Source organism: Chaetodon trifascialis, chromosome 6 (genome assembly GCF_039877785.1).
Source record: "Chaetodon trifascialis isolate fChaTrf1 chromosome 6, fChaTrf1.hap1, whole genome shotgun sequence".
NCBI classification, from domain to species: Eukaryota; Metazoa; Chordata; class Actinopteri; order Chaetodontiformes; family Chaetodontidae; genus Chaetodon; species Chaetodon trifascialis.
Genome location: NC_092061.1, coordinates 20,946,571 through 20,952,570, shown reverse-complemented (window position 1 = coordinate 20,952,570; position 6,000 = coordinate 20,946,571).

Sequence of the window (6,000 nt, the reverse complement as noted above, 5' to 3'; positions counted from 1 at the left end):
GAAAATTAACATGAATTATTAACTAAAAATAAACTGAGGAAATTTCAGATTATAGTGTCTCAACAATACAATTACCAGATTCTCTCTCAATAGCTGAGCCCTGAGGGGGAACTTTCTTGGGGCTGATACAAATGTGCTGCAAATATAAATATAGCATTTTCATAGAGGTGCTATTTTGTTAAAGATCTACACTGTTCCCTTTCACTCATTAAACACTTACAAACTCAGTGTAAATGCTGCTGGAAAACAGCACAGTGTAAGGCTGGTAAGCTAGCAGCATTTGCCAACCTGCAGACGTCTCTGCAGATCTTTTGAAAGCTAACTGTTAATAAGTATGTTTTTGATCTATGGGTGCATTTGTTGGCCCACCAAGCATAAGTGCTATCCATGGAGCTACAGTGCAACTTGCACACCCTATGGCCGAGCAGGTGTTTTACAGAAAAGGATCCATCCATCTAGCTAGCTAGGTAGCTTATGGCTAATGTACGCAGCATACTACCAATTTGCATTATGGGCCCCATCACGGCTGTCAGAGACAACCTGCCAGTGTGTGTGTGTGTGCAGTGTGTGTGCAGTGTGTGCCCATGTATTACTCATGTTGCTTGGACATAAATCAGTTTACACAGTCACATTGTGGGGACTCGCCTTACTTGTGGGGACAAGATGCAGGTCCCCATAATACAAATCATTACATTTTAGGATGAAGACTGGGGTTAACGTTAGGGTTTGGCAAGTAGTGAAGATGGTTATGTTGGGATAGGTCCTCAAACGTATGTGTGTGTGTGTGTGTGTGTGTGTGTGTGTGTCTGTCTGTCTGTGTCCACTGGGTCCATGTCTGGAGCATCTTAGACACAGCTCATTTCTTTCCCTGCTGTCTTTATGAACCACGTCTATTTTTGCTGGAGCAGCTCGTGATTCTGAAGAATGAAATTCAATTGTGAATGTACATAAATGCTTCTATCTAAATTAAAATACATTTTAGTGACGCTCTTCACCCGTTTCTGACTTTGTCTTCACACATAACAAAGCAAAACTAGCATGTGTGTGTGAGAGAGAGAGAGACGAGCGAGGGATGGAGGTCCTTTAACGAAACCACTGAAGCAGCATTGTTGCAGTTATTACCTAAAGGCACATTTATTTAGATGGGAAATAAACAGAACAAACTCGTGGTTATACTCTCTATTACAAGAAAGTAATGGACACCTGCAAGCCAATCAGAATTGTGGTAATTCACTGACGGTGGTACAATCCAGATGTGGAACCCACACAGTGACTCCATCTATGGTAACTGTTATTTCTTATCTAACTGCATAACTTGACTGCATAATATCAAATCTATAGTTTAGCATATGTGTATTTTGCATGCAAAGTAGCTAATCAACTGCCCAGTATGTCAGAGCCATATCAGTGAGACAATGTGTGTATCTGTGCTGGAGAACCATTTGTCTGACGTCTGGTTATCTCTGCATGCTGCTTCTCCCATATGGCCTTCTTCAAAGAACAAGATCTCTGCTGGACCCCTTTCCCATCTGGCAAAGTCATATAGAGCCTCTCAGAGCAGAGCTCGCAGGGTGACGCTGAGCTGTATCAACAGTGACAAAAGTATATTGAATAATTATCTTTGGAATTAATACATTAGCCCAAACTTAAGTAAATGTCAGCAGATCAGTATATCTGGAGATGAGAGGCAGAGCGGAGGAGAAATGTGAAGGACGCTGTGCTTCATTAATCACGTCATCCAAAGTAATGTAGGCAGATGAAATGATTCTTACAGAGAGCTGTCATTACAATCACACTGGTCATTTTAGATATCTAATTCACCATTCACCATCATAATCTTCCTAACTAGATGCTGGCAGAAAATTAACTCCCTCTGTGCTGATCTCTATGCTATTGATACACGGGCATATGTGAAACAGGGAGTTTCAACCAAGCAATTTTCCAAGCATGTTGATCTCCATTCAGCACGGCTGACCTCAGCCACATGAGCAGTAATGCTTCCTCTTTTGACTTTGACAGTGTTTTCAGGGTGTTTGTCAGCTTGATAAGCTTCAAAGATCACATCTGAGATTTCAGATGCCATTCACATTAATCACCACTCCCACACGTTTCATCCAATCTTTTCCAAAGTTGTTACACAATATATTTGGATGACGCCCAAAACGTTACTCATTTTTTGTCTGATAAGTCATTATATTTTCTATGGTTGACAAATTAGTTAAACTGGTGAAAGTGCTTCACTTGATGTAAGGTAACAATGTAAAATAACACAGTTTGGGGAATAAACAAAAAGACTATATAATCCTTTGTGGGGGACGCTGGCTCCTACTGTCCACCTGTCTATGGTCTTTAGGCACTGAACACTAAATGGTCAGGCCAGCACTTTGCAATGGTGGCTCGTTTTAGATTTTTCAAAAACATTTTCAAAGCAGGGCTGCTTTGCTCCAGTCTGGACGTATTGAGGTGTTTTTATTCTAAATATCTTGGCTCAGTCTATAGACGGTGAGGTTGCAGCCTTCACTTGTGGGCCAGCGGTCTCACCTGTGTCATCTTGACCAAATCTAGTTGTTTTTGGCCTTTCCTGGCCGCCCTGTGCCGCTGGCTGCTCTTTCAGCAGACTGGAGAGGCTGTTCTGCCGTCAGTTCTCAGTTACCCACAGAGGAGCAATGTTTCTCAGCTGTAATCACACATAAATGCATCGCTAAGGCAAATTCAGGTTGGTTACTGTTCCTGTCCCATTTCAAACTTTTCTAGATCCAAACACCTGTACTGAGTTATTGAAATGATACTCAGTTTTGTCCACTCTGTGAATATGAGGAGGGAAGGATACAGTAAAATATCATTATAGAGCAACACCACCACTAGCTACCTTAGTAATAAACATACAGGTAAATTAACACCTCTCTGACAATGTCAACAAAAGCATTGTAACATTTTAATAAAATGTGGAATATGTGGCAGATCTGTTGTATCGGACTGCAGTAAACTGTTCCTAATAAAGAGGCCAGTGAGGGTCTACCACAGCTGACTCTCCCTCTGAACACCAGTGAAACTGTCCGAAGAACATTAAATGGGTACTGTCGTTTTCGCTCTCTGTCTTGACTGGACTCAACCACAATGTGGACTCAGCTCTTGTCTGGATCTCAACCCTGTTCTGACTTGGACGGACTCAACTTTAGCTTTTTCGACTTTGGCGCTGTCAGAAGGTTAGAAAGCGTGCGCTGAAAAGATTAAACTTCAATGGCTGAGAGGAGACTGCTGTTGCCTGCATCTGCACAGTCATCCATTGTTAACCTCACAGTGAAACATGATTGATATTTCCTTTGACACTAACATCAGTTTGTCTTGAGTCACACACACTCGAACCAGACCCTGCTCACTAAAAAAGTGTTTACATTATTCACTGGTATGAATAAATCACTCCCAACTCTTGATTGTGCAGCATATGTGAGGCCTAAGTTGTGTTCATCTGCCATTCCAAACATCTGTTTAGCCACAGCCTCTGTGGAGCGCTGCTCAGTAGTGACCGGGCCTGAGCCGCAGGGACATGAGGATGAAATATACATGACAAGTGTAGAAAAGAAAACAGAAGTGAGCTCAGAGCGGTGGGTTATTGATGATCCTCCATCCCGTCTATTGTGGTGCTATCGCTCTGATTTCCTTTCCCACAACCTCTCCATATTACATGATGCTTCCAGGGTCAAAGGGGCTTACATACATTCCTGATTACACTTTAATTGGTTGCACGCAATGTTGTTGATCTGTAACACACATTCTAATCCTTGAGTTCACTGTTCATGTAAATTGCTTTGAATATAAATGCTGTGTAAAACAAACCATTATTGTCACCTTATTTCATATCCCAGTCCTTAAGCTGCTATAAGGCAATAGAAAGCAGGCCGATAACACAGAAGATAGATCCAAATTAAAAGTGAGGACTTCAAGATGTAAAAGTACCGTTAGGTTCCTACATGAACCAACAGCTATATTTACTATATGTAGTATTTTTCCCCACTGCACTGGAAATTCTCTTCTCTAATCTGAAACCATTCATGCAATGACACAACCCTCCTAGAAATGATGTTTATGTGTTTATGTATATTATTTTTCAAAAGCAAATAGATGAGACAAACGTAATGTTACCATGATTACTTTTTTCATTGGCATGCCCAAACCACAAAATGTCCAGGCTAAATGTACTTACTGTACTGTAACATATTTCATCCACCGTCCCTACAATATCAACTCTTGCAATGCAATATCTGCTCATAACAACGACAGCATGATGTTGTTCTGGTTCTGATCTGGAGCACACTGAAAATCAAGTGCTGACTGGATGTTTCCTTCATAGTCTTTCCAAAGCAGTTGCTAATTTCTGATATGGAGGATTTGAACTTGAGAGTTTCGTGCCTGTGATACAGTTCAAAAGGTCTTAAATGAGCAGTCACACAGCACTGTGGATGAAAAATGATGAGGACATTGACTTCTAAAAACCTTTGATGATGGATGGATAAAAGCTTGTCCACTTCATCCCTTTACAGGAAATAACCATAATGGAGTATTTTTTACAGGAGCAGATAAGACTTGTGTGATTTTGAAGCTGAGAAGTCTATTTCAAATCTCACTTCATGTAACTTCAGCAGAGTGTCTGCGCTCTTTGAAATATTCAAAACCTCCATTTGGGAACATGTGTTATGAAACTGGTTAATTTCCTTTGACTAAAACAAGGGGCAGGAATAAAGAAACCACTGTACAAGAAGCAATGTGGACCTGATCCCACGGGATGAATCTCTGTATGAAGGAGCAGGATGAGCTCAGGAACATGGCAGGCCTCCTCCTGGCACAGACTGCGCTGTTAATTTATCTAGATTAAGTTGTCTTGATCCTGTTCAAAGTGTGACCTCCTCCATACAGTAGCAGGTGCTGAGGCAAGTAAAATGGCCCCGGATGATTGATGCCTTTTCAATTAGTCACAATGTGAGACCTTCACATGTCACTCTCCCTTCCTTATTAATGACATGCTGTGTTAATACTGGGTGTGTTACAGAGCCTCCGAGTGAGGTTTGTAATTAATGTGCACGGCCTTAAAGACACAAGATGACTGAGGAATCATCCTACAACAGCTTCAGGTGTTTCAGTTTGGCATTTCATTTCATGTTTATGTACTTAATTATCTACATGTACACTGAACTAATCTAAGTATGCACACAGAACACATGATTTTGTGTATAACTTCTACGTATTTATGAGTGAATTTCTGTATAATTGAACCGTCGTAACATTTGACTGATAGAGAGAAAGTTCTAATCTAATCTCATCTCTCCCTGAGGCTTCCTGTAATTTTGTGAACAAGAGATGTGACTGATGCACTGACATGAAGACGTGCTTTTAAGGGCCATTACTTCATTACATGTTTTAGCTAACAGCATCGGTACACAGTATATTGTAGGTGATATTGTGTCATAAATAAAGGATAAAAAAGGTGAATTTCTCTATTGGTGTAACAAATCCAATGAAAAGACCAAAACTAATAAACTGATCCTGCCTGTGTATGCAAAGCCTGATATGTCTTTGTCCTCTGTGCCACAGAGCTCCATTGTTGTCCAGAAACTATTAAAAAGGCATCAGTGAGCCACACTGTTGCACTGGCTGACAGCTTCATTCATTATGAACGTGGCCACTGTAGTTTATTTTGACTCAATCACATACACTGTCCTGCTGCCTCAAATACTCACAGATGTGTATTAATCCGCCGCTGAAAAGAGTCCCCAACAAAAAAACTTTGTTTAAACTCTGGTTTAAATGATGTTTGCTCAAAGAGAAGCCAGCTGTTTATTTAATTTAATGCCTGAGTGCCGCAGACAGGAAGTCAGAGAGCTTGTGCCTGCAAGTGACGAGTTGGTCCTCTCCAGTTTCATGCAGAAAAGACATGTTCTATTCTACGTTTTAATCTCATCTCATACGGGGAGACAATTTCTGTATGTTTCCCATGCATTACAG